Consider the following 14024-nt stretch of genomic DNA (forward strand, 5'->3'; position numbering starts at 1 on the left):
GTCACTAGGTCAAAACCTAGAACTCACTACCCATCAATACTGTGGGAGTATCTTCACCAGAAAGATTAAAGGCATTCAAGAAGGCAGCTCACAATCACAGTCTTAAGGGAGATTATGGATGAGCGATAAATGTCACGGTGCTGAAAATTATTATTTTTTTAAAGTTATGGACTATTTACAGCAGGCTCATCGAAGCTTGGAGAGATAACAGGAGTGCTATGCAAACAAAATCTTCATTCTATGAGCAGGATCAATGATCCAATATCAATGTCCTCCCCCAGGCTAAAATCCTCAGCACTGAGTCCTGAATCACATATAGTCAGCTGCAAAGCAGAAGCATATCATTCACATGCCCATTTCCAGACTTCTGAAAAATATGCTCTATTTCAAGTTCTGCTATGACAAGATATTACCAGAAGATGATTCAGGGATATTCTTAGAACCTCCTTGAAAAAATTAAACATGTCCAACTGATCTATGAAGAAGGAGCTGTAGGGATGACAGCAGGAACCATTTGACAGAAGCATACAGAATCCCATTGCAAAATAGTGGAAGAAATGCACAATCTCACAAATTTTCCATCCAATAATCCCCTATTGTCCTCCCTGTGGCAGTCTCCATGTCCGACACGACACGAAGCATAGACTGTAAATGTTAGAACCTTGAGCAAAAACAAAATGCTGGAGGAATTCAGTGAAACCCAGGGAATGGACAAAGTTTTGGGTCATGACCTATCTTTAGATGTTATCAAGCTGGAAAGGGAACAGAGAAGATTTACGAGGAATTTGCCAGGACTAGAGGGTCTAAGCTATAGGGAGAGGTTGAGTAGGCTGGGACACTATTCCCTGGATCACAGGAGGATGAGAGGTGTATAAAATTATGAGAGGAATAATTCAGGTAGATGCACAATCTCTTGCCCAGAGTAGGTGAATCGAGGACCAGAGGACATAGGTTTAAGGTGGAGAAACGATTTAATAGGAACCTGAGGGGTAACCGTTTCACACAAAGGGTGGTGGGTGTATGGAACAAGCTAGTTGAGGCTGGGACTATCCCAACATTTAAGAAACAGTTGGGCAGGTACATGGATAGGACAGGTTTGGAGGGATATGAACTGTGAAAAGTAGTGGGGGGGAGGGGTTGACAAACTGGGAATATGGAGATGGAGTTAAAGGGGAAGCAAATACAGGAGAAATTGCAAAGGACTCTCGAATGAATGGGGAGGGAAGTTCTAGAAGGGATAAGAGAGTAAGGTCAGGGCCAATTGTGACCGGTGTGAGCGGGGAGGTGAATACGGAAATTAAAGTGTTGTATTTAAATGCGCGAAGTATAAGAAATAAAGTGGATGAGCTTGAGGCTCAGTTAGACATTGGCAAGTATGATGTTGTGGGAATCACTGAGACATGGCTGCAAGAGGACCAGGGCTGGGAACTGAATATTCAGGGGTACACAACATATAGAAAAGACAGACAGGTGGGCAGAGGGGGTGGGGTCGCTCTGTTGGTGAGGAATGATATTCACTCCCTTGCAAGGGGTGACATAGAATCAGGAGATGTAGAATCAGTATGGGTAGAAATGAGGAATTGTAAGGGTAAAAAGACCCTAATTGGAGTTATCTACAGGCCCCCAAACAGTAGCCTCGACATAGGGTGCAAGTTGAATCAGGAGATAAAATTGGTGTGTCGCAAATGTAATGCTACGGTGGTTATGGGAGATTTCAACATGCAGGTAGACTGGGAAAATCAGGTTGGTAATGGACCCCAGGAAAGAGAGTTTGTGGAGTGTCTCCGAGATGGATTCTTAGAACAGCTTGTACTGGAGCCTACTAGGGAGAAGGCAATTCTGGATTTAGTGTTGTGTAATGAACCTGATCTGATAAGGGGACTCGAGGTAAAAGAGCCATTAGGATGCAGTGATCACAATATGATAAGTTTTACTCTACAAATTGAGAGGGAGAAGGGAAAATCGGAATTGTCAGTATTACAGTATAGCAAAGGGGATTACAGAGGCATGAGGCAGGAGCTGGCCAAAATTGACTGGAAGGAGGCCCTAGCAGGGAAGACAGTGGAACAGCAATGGCAGGTATTCCTGGGAATAATGCAGAAGTTGCAGGATCAATTTATCCCAAAGAGGAGGAAAGATTCCAAGGGGAGTAAGAGACACCCGTGGCTGACAAGGGAAGTCAAGGACAGCATAAAAATAAAAGAGCAGAAGTACAACAAAGCAAAGAAGAGTGGGAAGCCACAGGATTGGGACTCTTTTAAAGAGCAACAGAAGATGACTAAGAAGTCAATACGGGGAGAAAAGATGAGGTACGAGGGTAAACTAGCCAATAATATAAAGGAGGATAGTAAAAGCTTTTTTAGGTATGTAAAGAGGAAAAAAATAGTCAAGGCAAATGTGGGTCCCTTGAAGACAGAAGCGGGGGAATTTATTATGGGATACAAGGAAATGGCAGACGAGTTGAACCGGTACTTTGTATCTGTCTTCACTAAGGAAGATACAAGCAATCTCCCAGATGTTCTAGTGGCCAGAGATCCTAGGGTGACGGAGGAACTGAAGGAAATCCACATTAGGTGGCGCTAGAGGTGGCGCTAGAAATTGTGGACGCATTGGTGATCATTTTCCAATGTTCTATAGATTCAGGATCAGTTCCTGTGGATTGGAGGGTAGCTATTGTTGTCCCACTTTTTAAGAAAGGAGGGAGAGAGAAAACGGGAAATTATAGACCAGTTAGTCTGACATCAGTGGTGGGGAAGATGCTGGAGTCAATCGGCCGCGGGACGTTTCAGTGCCCGGTGCGGCTCGGCCGTTGGACTTAACATCGCCCGGTGTGGCCGCGGGACGTTTCGGTGCCCGGGGCGGCTCGGCCGGGGGGCCTTCCATCCCCTTGCGGGGGCTGTGCGTGTCGTTTGCCTCGGTAGGGGTCGAGCTGCCTGTCCGTGGGTGCGGGGGGGAAGAGAGGGGAAGTTTTGTTGCCTCCATCACAGTGAGGGGGTGTTTGGAGTCACTGTGATGGATGTTTGTGTTGGGGTCGGGTGTCCTGTGTTCTTTTCTTTTTGCTGTATTTTGTGTGACTGCTGAAATTTCGCTCGGTGTTGTGCCGAGTGACAATAAAGTGTTGTTATGTTATATGTTATGTTATGTTATGTTATAAAAGACGAAATTGCGGAGCATTTGGATAGTAGTAACAGGATTGTCCCGAGTCAGCATGGATTTACGAAGGGGAAATCATGCTTGACTAATCTTCTGGAATTCTTTGAGGATGTAACCAGGAAAATTGACAGGGGAGAACTGGTGGATGTGGTGTACCTTGACTTTCAGAAAGCCTTTGGCAAGATTCCACATAGGAGATTAGTGGGCAAAATTAGAGCACATGGTATTGGGGGTAGGGTACTGACATGGATAGAAAATTGGTTGACAGACAGAAAGCAAAGAGTGGGGATAAATGGATCCCTTTCAGAATGGCAGGCAGTAACTAGTGGGGTACCGCAAGGCTCGGTGCTGGGACCGCAGCTATTTACAATATACATTAATGACTTGGATGAAGGGATTAAAAGTACCATTAGCAAATTTGCAGATGATACAAAGCTGGGTGGTAGTGTGAACTGTGAGGAAGATGCTATGAGGTTGCAGGTTGACTTGGACAGGTTGCGTGAGTGGGCGGATGCATGGCAGATGCAGTTTAGTGTGGATAAGTGTGAGGTTATCCACTTTGGTGGTAAGAATAGGAAGGCAGAGTATTATCTGAATGGTGTCAAGTTAGGAACAGGGGACGTACAACGAGATCTGGGTGTCCTAGTGCATCAGTCACTGAAAGGAAGTATGCAGGTACAGCAGGCAGTGAAGAAAGCCAATGGAATGTTGGCCTTCATAACAAGAGGAGTTGAGTATAGGAGCAAATAGGTCCTTCTGCAGTTGTACAGGGCCCTAGTGAGACCGCACCTGGAGTACTGTGTGCAGTTTTGGTCTCCAAATTTGAGGAAGGATATTCTTGCTATTGAGGGCGTGCAGCGTAGGTTTACTAGGTTAATTCCCGGAATGGCGGGACTATCATATGTTGAAAGACTGGAGCGACTAGGCTTGTATACACTGGAATTTAGAAGGATGAGAGGAGATCTTATCGAAACGTATAAGATTATTAAGGGGTTGGACACGTTAGAGGCAGGGAACATGTTCCCAATGTTGGGGGAGTCCAGAACAAGGGGCCACAGTTTAAGAATCAGGGGTAGGCCATTTAGAACTGAGATGAGGAAAAACTTTTTCAGTCAGAGAGTTGTGAATCTGTGGAATTCTCTGCCTCCGAAGGCAGTGGAGGCCAATTCTCTGAATGCATTCAAGAGAGAGCTGGATAGAGCTCTTAAGGATAGTGGAGTCAGGGGGTATGGGGAGAAAGCAGGAACGGGGTACTGATTGAGAATGATCAGCCATGATCACATTGAATGGCGGTGCTGGCTCGAAGGGCCGAATGGCCTCCTCCTGCACCTATTGTCTATTGAACCAAACGGAGGCAGGTGGGACTAGTGTAGCTGGGACATGTTGGCCGGTGTGGGCAAGCTGGGCTGAAGGGTCTGTTTCTACACTGTATCACTCTATGACTATGACTCAAGACGGAAGAAGAAGAGATGTATACATTTTCGCTCAGCATCATCCATGGTCTATTGCATTATGACTCGAATGCCAGACACTAGACCAGACCAAGACTTACTTATTTCACTCATGTTTCACTTTCCGCTTTCTTTGAAGGTGTCACTTACATATTATAGAAAGGGCAATGTGCTTGGTAGTTTTCTGTTTTATACATGCATACATAAAAATAATGGAAAATGAGAAATAAATGTTTTATAACATGTCTCAGTTTTTACTTGAATTAAATGAGCACTTAAGATGCTAAAATTGCAGTTTTGATGTTAATGTTAAAGATTAATGGTTATTGCTGGGTATAAGTAACTGCATATTTTAAACAGACATTTTAAGTGTTGGACACAATGGTTGCAACCTTTTTCTTAATTAAGCAAATCAGTTTACATGGTGTGACTACTTAGCTAGTAAATTAAGGATGACTTTGTTGCAATGATCCATTTTCTCCCATTAAATGGCAATCTCAGGCATTCCAATGCCATTATATCAGAAGATTCTCGTTAGTTGTTAATAAGTTGTAGAGAAGGGGAAATTAGTTTGAAATGGTACAGATGAAAATAAGAATTGGGACTTACCAGACGAGTGCGAAATTACCAATGAGAAAACAAAGTTAAAGTATTCATAAGTAATGTATCAATCTTTAGAAAAATAACTTGAATAATGATAAAACTCATTTTGCAGACTGTAGATCGCCATTAATGATCATTATTGATTTACCAACAAGCCCACAGCTTTGCTGATAATCCAAAGGGGAACTCACAGATGACGCCTTCTTATCCTTGATAAACTTCTTATCAAGTTTCTGGATCATAAAAGGGCCTTCCTCATGTAAACCCCATCAAATAGGTGTTCAGAACAAGCCCTAGCCACAATACTGAATAAGGAAAACAGAAGCTTAACACACTAATTTATCAGATTGTAAAATATGTCCAAATATTTTGCTTGTAAAATGCCTTTAACATTTGGATAGATTCAAAAACATTAATAAACTACAAAAGAATCAACAAAATAATTATGACAATTAAGAAAAATGTAAAAACAAAATGCTTAAAATGCGAAGGTATTTATTCACAAAATGCTGGAGTAACTCAGCGGGTCAGGCAGCATCTCGGGAGAGAAGGAATGGGTGACGTTTCGGGTCAAGACCCTTCTTCAGACCTTAAATGCTTAAAATGCTTTACATTCAAATAAATAAATTAAAAAACCTAAAATATTGATAGATGCCTTAATTTTTCGCAACTATACTATTCCGATAAAGCAGTATTCACTACACCAGATTATTGAAATGGTTCCTGACCATAAGTTCTGGGGAACTGTAACAACTATATGCTACATGTACCCAGAGGGAAAAAAATGGCATGAGGAGGTTGTGGACTACCATATATATGCACATGAGCAGATAAATCTTGAACTCATGGCATGAGAAGAAATGCTAACAATTGTTGGGTGATAATTTCAGTACTTTAACTGTTTCTAAATCATTGGATGTGTATGCTTCATCGATGTATATTTAAATTAATTAATTTTGACATTCAATGTGTAAAACCTCAATGATTTGAGGAATGAAAGGATATGCTTACCCATTGAATTTATTTATTTCACAGATAATCTGCGTTTGGGTTAGTTGTGTTAAATGAACTTTTGCTTTTTTTAAAATTCTGTTTTGAACATTCATAAAAGTACAAATAAAAAGCCCATCCATTTATTGATTTTATCTTCAGATTTTACCAATTTTTCCAGTAATTTATCCTCCATATCTATTAGCTTCTCGCTGGAAAATTGTGTTGGTGTTGCATATGTAATTGTAGATATTGTAACCTGTAGTTTGTTAAAGTTGTATACAGGGGAAGAGATATAATGTGTGGATACAAAGATCTCCCACTGGAGTCTGAAGGATAGATGTTTTCTAAGGTAAGTGGACTTGATATATATATGAAATGTTTGATGGGGAATGCCAAGTTCATCCATATGTTGGCCCCGGGATTAATTAACATCATCCAGAAGTGCTGTTGGGGTCATTTGCACGATCACAGATAGCTCACAGATTTAATGAAGATCAATATCAGGGAGTAGTATAAAGGTAAGTACCAATGGGATGGAAGGGAATTACATAGGACACAAAACTGTAGGAGGAACACACCAGTTCCACATCAAATTCATGTTTTTGATGGCATATTCATGATTGGGTATAATCATAGTGTTATAGCTGACTTTGCCAAATTGGTGCGCAAGAAGGAAGAGACTCAGGTGGGTTCTTACGGCTAAGGGAATCAAGGGAAGTGGAGAAAAAACGGAATGGGTTATTGATTTTGGATGATCAGCCAAGATTATATTGAATGGCAGTGCTGGCTCGAAGGGCCTATTTTCTGTCTCTATGTTTCTATATTCACGTAAAAGTATTCTCATTAGACTAAGTTAATGATCCCTATGAAAAAAATGCAAAAGATATTTGATATTCATTTAATTTACATTGCATGATTTTGAAAATATTGCAAACTCTACTGGTTATCCAGAAAATAGATAAGTCAAATAAAGGCTTCAACATCATTCGTAAAATAGAAAATAAATAGTAGAAAGGTACAACTGGACCATCTATATATTAAAACTCTAGTTTGTTATCTTGTTTGTGACTGAACTTCAGCCAAAACGGTACACGATCGCACGACTATTTTAGGCCCACCTTACTCACCATTGTTACTTTAGTGATAATGCAAGCAGTTTTATTGAAATCGGTGTTATATTTTTTAAGTTATTCACATTTTTAAGTTTTAAAGGAGGGGAGGGGAGGATGGAGGGAGGGGGAAGGGGGGAGTGGGGGAGAAGGGAGAGGGGGTTGAGGAATGAGGGGAGGGGGGGAGGACAGGGTACTGCACCAATGCAGGAGAGGTTTGGGCCCAATGGGTCCACTTGGTCTAGTATGTTTCTAGAAAGAGAAAAAACACAGATTAACATTTTGATTGGAGTTTCTTTGTTAGAACCAACATAAATCTCCAATGTCATAGAAAAATAGGTGCAGGAGTAGGTCATTCGGCCCTTCAAGCCAGTACCATATAGCAGAGCCATAGCAGTAGGAGACCTGTTACTTACGGGAGCAGACTGGGGATTCTGTGGCAGCAATCAAAACTCCAGGATTGTATGTTGCCTTCTTTCTGCCAGAATGTCTTAGAGTGGCTGCATGATATTCTCAAGGGAGATGGTGAGCAGCCAGAAGTCATTGTGCACGTTGGCACAAATGACATGGATAAGAAAAGGAATGAGGTCCTGCAAATAGAATATGGTCCTGCAAAAGGATTATAGGGAGTTAGGCAAAAGGTTAAAAAGCAGGACTTCCAGGGTAGTAATCTCTGGGTTACTCCTGGTGCCATGTGCTAGTGAGGGTAGAAACAGGAAGATATAACAAAAGAATGCATGGTTGAGGAGTGGTGCAGGTGGCAGGGATTCTGATTATTGGAGCATTGGGAACTCTTCTGGGGCTGAGGTGATCTGTACAAGACGGACGGGTTGCACCTGAACTGGAGGGGGACCAATATACTGGCAGGCAGGTTTACTGCTTGGGTGGGTTTAAACTAGATTGGCAGGATTGAGGCAGCTGAAAGACTGCAGGTTGACATGGAAAGTGATGAAATAAATTTAAATAGATAGGGTAGGCAGAGCTAAGAGGGGCACGGGACTGGCAGCTTAATGTCCCAGGGTACATGCTACAGGAGATAAAGGTGGGGGTAAAAGAGGTGGGGCTTTGATTCAGGAAAATGTCACGGCATTAGTCCAAGATGACATTAATGATGGTTCGGCCAGTGAGTATATATGGGTAGAGTGTAGAAATAATAAGAGGATGATCATCTTTTTTACATTAAAAAAAAAATCATCTTGGGAGTTTAATAAAGGCCCCAAAATACTCAACAGAGTTAGAAGAGCAAATATGCCAGGAGATTGCAAGACAAATAAGCTTGTCATGATAGGGGATTTTAATTCTCCCAATAAGCGTCTTTGAGTATATGAAAAGCGCTATATAAATGTAATGCATTATTATTATTATTATTATAAGTTTATGAATAAGTTTATTGGCCATGAATGTACACATACAAGGAATGTGCCTTGGTGCCTGCTCGCAAGTAACAACACGGACATACAGTAAACGATTAAGAATAAAGCATAAAACATTAAAAGATTAAGAATACAACATTACAGTTTAAACATGTGAGTGAAATAAAACAGAGCAAAAAGAGACTACAGACTTTTGGTTATTGAGTAGAGCTACTACTTGCGAAAAAAAAGCTGTTTTTATGTCTGGCTGTTGCTGCTTTGACAGTCCGGAGTCACCTTCGAGAGGGAAGTGCTTCAAAGAATTTGTGGCAAGGGTGAGAAGGGTCAGAGATGATTTTGCCCACTCGTTTCCTGGCCCTTGCAGTGTACAGTTCATCAATGGGGGAGGGTTGCAGCCAACAACCTTCTCAGCTGATCGCACGATTTGTTGCAACTTCCGGATGTCGTGCTTGGTGGCTGGGGGGGAGTGGGGGAAAGGGTGCTGGACCAATGCAGGAGAGGTTTGGGGGGTTGAGGGGGGATGGAGTGGGTGAGTGGCTGAGGGTGTTGGGGTGGGGAGGAGGGGGGATAAGGGGGATTGAGGGGGGATGGAGTCGGGGGGGGGGGTGGGGATGGAGGGGTGGGGGGGGGGGATAGGGGGGAGTGGGGGAGGAGAGGGTGTTGGACCAATGCAGGAGAGGTTTGGGCACAGCAGGTCCCCTCGGTGTAGTACCATTTAAAATAGATTTGGACAGGTACATGGATCGGAAAGGTTTAGGGGGATATGGGCCAAACCCTGGCATGTAGCACTAATGTAGATGGGGTATCTTGGTCGCTTGGGCAAGTTGGGGCAAAGGGACAGTTTTTCATGAGCTTTCCATTTATTGTATTTTCCATTTTTGTTCAGCTCTCCAGAATTGTTTTTTTATTTTTTAAAAGAGTCTTCTAATAGTTCATCAGCACCACAAGCAGGCATGTTGTGGTAATGCAGGTTGTGAAAATAAATTCTCAAAATGCATTGAATTCCCAAAGTTACAATGCAATGCAAAAAAGCAAAATATAATGCTTATAAAACATTCATATTTCACAGCTGATCCTTCGTAAATTAAGGTTAATAGAAGATGCTAAATCTGGTTACTTAGGAGTCACTTTTTTAAAGTTATTGTTATCTTCTATACAAAGTTGCAGGAGGCCACTTACTTGTCAGCTGTCAGTGTGATCACATTACGTCATATTAGAAACATAGAAAATAGGTATCGGCGAAGGCTATTTGGCCCTTCAAGCCTGCACTGCCATTCAATATGATCATGGCTGATCATCCAGAATCAATACCCTGTTCTGGCTTTCTCCCATATCCATGGATTCTGTTAGCTACTGTAAGTTACTAGGAACTAGTAACTTACATTCCCATCAATTGCTGCCAGATTCTACCATTTACTTGCACACTTGAGGGACCTTACAGGAGCCATTTAACCTATCAACTCACAAGCCATTTAGAAGGAGGTGGAAACGAGGGTACCCAGGGTGACACAGTGGCACAGCTGCTAGAGCTTCTACCTCAGAGCGCCAGGGGGTTGGGTATGGAGCTTGCATAGTCTCCTTGTGACCAAGTTGGGTTTTAACTGGGCGCACTACTTTTCTCTACATTCGGAAGGCGTGCAGGTTTGTAGGTTAATTGGCCTCTGTAAAATTGCCCCTAATGTGTAGGGAATTATGAGCAAGTTGGATGATATAGCATGAACGGGTGATCGGTCAGCATGGACTCTATGGGCCGAAGGGCCTGCTTCCATGCTGCATTTCTGAAACAATTTAAAAACAAATAAACAAAACCCACTCAATCACAGTGAGAACTTCCAAACTCCAGATAAACAACAGTAGTTACCAGGATTGAACTAGCTCATTGGAAATGTGAGTACACAGCTTCACAACTGCACCACTAAATATTACAAAATGTCAGAGAATTGAATGCACAAAAACGATAAGGTTATTCAATATAACCAATTACATAGGGCATAAAAGTTGCACAGCAGGTAGAGCTGCTCCCCTTCAGCTGCAGTGCTCTGTGTTCAATCCTGATCGCTGTGTAGAGTTTGCAAGGGCGGCGTAGTGATAGAGTTGCTGCCTTACAGCGTCAGAGACATGGGTTCTACCCTGACTATGGGTGCTGTCTATATGGATTTTGTACATTCTCCCTGTGGGTTTTCTCCCACGTTCCAAAGACGTGCAGGTTTGTAGGTTAACCGGCTTCTGTAAATTGCAAATTGTCCCTAGTGTGTAGGATAGAACAAGTGTATGGGGTGATTGCTAGTTGCGTGGACTCAATGGGTTGAAGGGCCTAATTCCGCACTGTATCTCTAAACAATTTTTTTTTTAAGTTCTTCCTGTAACAGTAGTAACCTGTTTCCAAGGATGGAAATGTCAAAGACTAGGGGGCATAGCTTTAAGGTGAGAGGGAAATTTTTTTATGGAGATGTGCAAAGCAGATTTATTACAGAGAGTGCAGTGGATGCCTGGAATGCACTGCCTGGGGTGTTGGTGGCAGCAGATATGATAGTGGTGTTTAAGAGGCTTTTGGAGAGGCACATGGAAATTCAAGGAATTGAAGGATATAAATCACGTGCAGGCAGAGAAGATTAGTTTAACTTGGCATAAAGTTGGGCACGAATATTATAGGACGAAAGGTCTGTTCTCATGCTGTATTGTTCGATGTAAGCATGGGTTTTCTCTGGGTGCTCTGGTTTCCTCAGTTAATTGCATTGTGTGGTGCCTCCAATGTGGAGGTGAATGGTAGAATATGTTTAGGGGAGTAATGGGAATGTGGGAAGAATAAAGAATTAATTCATATAAAAGGTTGCCTGGTAGTCAACATGGGCTAAGATGAACGAGGGGTTTGTTTCTGTGCTTATATGGCTTCATGACTCTATTTGTTGAATACATTGTCCTAGAAGTTCAAGATTAATTGAAAACATGCGCTGAAATATGTTGTGGAAGATGCCAGCACCAGTATTAGCCAATGTTGCTGGTAAATATTTTTGGGTTGTAAGGAACTATATAGATAAGTGGCCAAACCACAAGACGTAGTCTTGTATGTAGTCATGTTGCAATTGCAGGAATTGCATGCAATCTATGAAGTTAGCGGCATGATGTTCCTTTATGCCTTAACCTCTTGAAGTAGCAGTGCTCTAACTGCCATTGTTCCAGGAATTGATGAGATGGCTTGGAATAAACACGTGAAAAATACCAATTTAGTACCAGGAGTGGGCATTTATTTCTGCTGATGACTGGAGATTAAGACAGCAAATATGGACAATGTTGTCTGAGTGTCTTTCCCCACAAAAGACTGCACTGGTTTGCTGGTCGCTAACCGGAAACTTGATGAGAAACTTGCTTTTTGTACCCAAACCCATTCACGTCTTCTGCAATATGTTTTGGTTGGCTAGCTGCTTTTTTAATTAATACGGGCATTTCAAGTGCTTTAATGCAACTGACTGATTTGTGATCATGTGGCCATTTCAGAGGGAGGATAAGTGTTGCTATGGGTCTAGAATCCTAAGTAAGCCAAACTTATTGAAGGAGAAATTTCCAATTCTTAAGGCCACTAATAAGATCAGATGAGTTTTTTGTACAAGTTCCACACTTTTAAATGATCAAACTTACATATGAAATGATTGGGATATTTTTGCTGGATCAGTAAGCTGTCAACCATGTGGTTGCCAGCGACCTGTCTTTCTATCAACTGTGTGATTTTATAGCAGTCAATGCTCTCCATAGTTTGTATATTACAGTCCATTCACATGCAAAACAATATGGGAAATCTATGAATTCACTGTAAAGGTAAATTACTAGACTGCTTGCTACAGCAACGTTACCTTGCAAACAGAATTGTTGGAACTTCTACTGTTGCATGTTGGTAAATGGTGAGGAAGGACAGGGGCGGGATTGACAGATATGTTTGTACTGTGGGAGAAACTGTGACCATGGCCATCAAAAGCTGCATTATGAATGGGATCACAAGTATATTAATTTCCTCGACTGTTAAAGATTTGATTCAAGCTCTTTCCGAATCCCTGTTTGAGTTTGGTGCTGGAACTCACAATGTTTCGTGAGACTGACTTCAGACTTCCTGACTGCTCTGCCAAATCATCTGGAATTTCATTGAGCGCATCAGTCAACCCTCTTCAGTTTGCCAGATCAAAGTACCCCAATTGAGTCCTCTGCGGCAGAACTTGTTTGCAACCTCTCTTGCTGATGAGTTGGCACTTGCTATCCTTTGCTTTGCCGAAGCTGCAGACCACACATATGGAAATCATGATCCTTGATTTCATAATCACGAATGATTAAAGCAACATTATTTGAAATTGTAGAAAAGTTCCTATAATGAGATCCAGATGAAAAAAGAACACAGGAGAGAAATCCACTGTGAGTGTTCCTTAGATCTTTTGAATTCTTTAACTGCATAATTAATCCAGTATTATCAAGTATTATTATTATTTTCAGGTTCTTTGTTGTTTGCATTAAATTCTACATATTTTCCATTACAGATACAGTTCAAAATCACTGGCCAAAAATACATTTGTTTTTATATTTTAATAGATATTGCAAATTGAACAGTTTCCCAGGAATATTGTTTTTTGTAACCAATTGTTGAGAAACTGGAACAGTGAAGAAACTACATATTTTTATTTTAAAGTATTTGGCTCCCCCTACAGGTTGTTTGAATCATTACCCCCTTAAACTTGCGTCTAAATCATGTTATTGCCACTTCGTAGCGCCTTCCAAGCCTTTCAGACTTCCTGGAAATTTTGTTCGAACAATTTCGTCTGACAGTTGGCAAATTCACAATATTATATGAGGAAGACTGGAGCATGGAATAATTTTGGAGAGCAAAATGCCCTGCTGCTGAAAGTTTAAATGCAAAGAATGATTTTGCATTGATTTTTCATTGAATTTCACTTCAAATTTTAATCTAAGCAAGATGTATTTGCATTCATATTCCATCCTCAGTCTATTCTCTACCTGCATCTAGAATCACCAGCTGTCTACCACATATCTGAAGGAGCAGAAACTCACCAAGCCATTATCCCCTCCAGACTCAGTTTCTCAATGCTCTATGTATCAGAATCTTAAACTTCTCCCAACTCCTTCAGACTTCCTGCACACAATCTTCTCCTATACTGTGCTCTGATCATTTACTCTTTCTTGCTTCCCTGGCCTTCTGACATTCCTGAAACACTTCTCCTTCAAAGATTAAAAATTGTGATTTTACTCCCCATGTGCAATCTCCTCCAGCTCTTCAATTGGTAATGCATCTTGACTGATGTGCTAATGGTCAATTAAATCCCTCTCATCCTTTGCTCCTTAGA

The sequence above is a fragment of the Rhinoraja longicauda genome, chromosome 1 (assembly GCF_053455715.1).
Source record: "Rhinoraja longicauda isolate Sanriku21f chromosome 1, sRhiLon1.1, whole genome shotgun sequence".
NCBI lineage: Eukaryota > Metazoa > Chordata > Chondrichthyes > Rajiformes > Arhynchobatidae > Rhinoraja > Rhinoraja longicauda.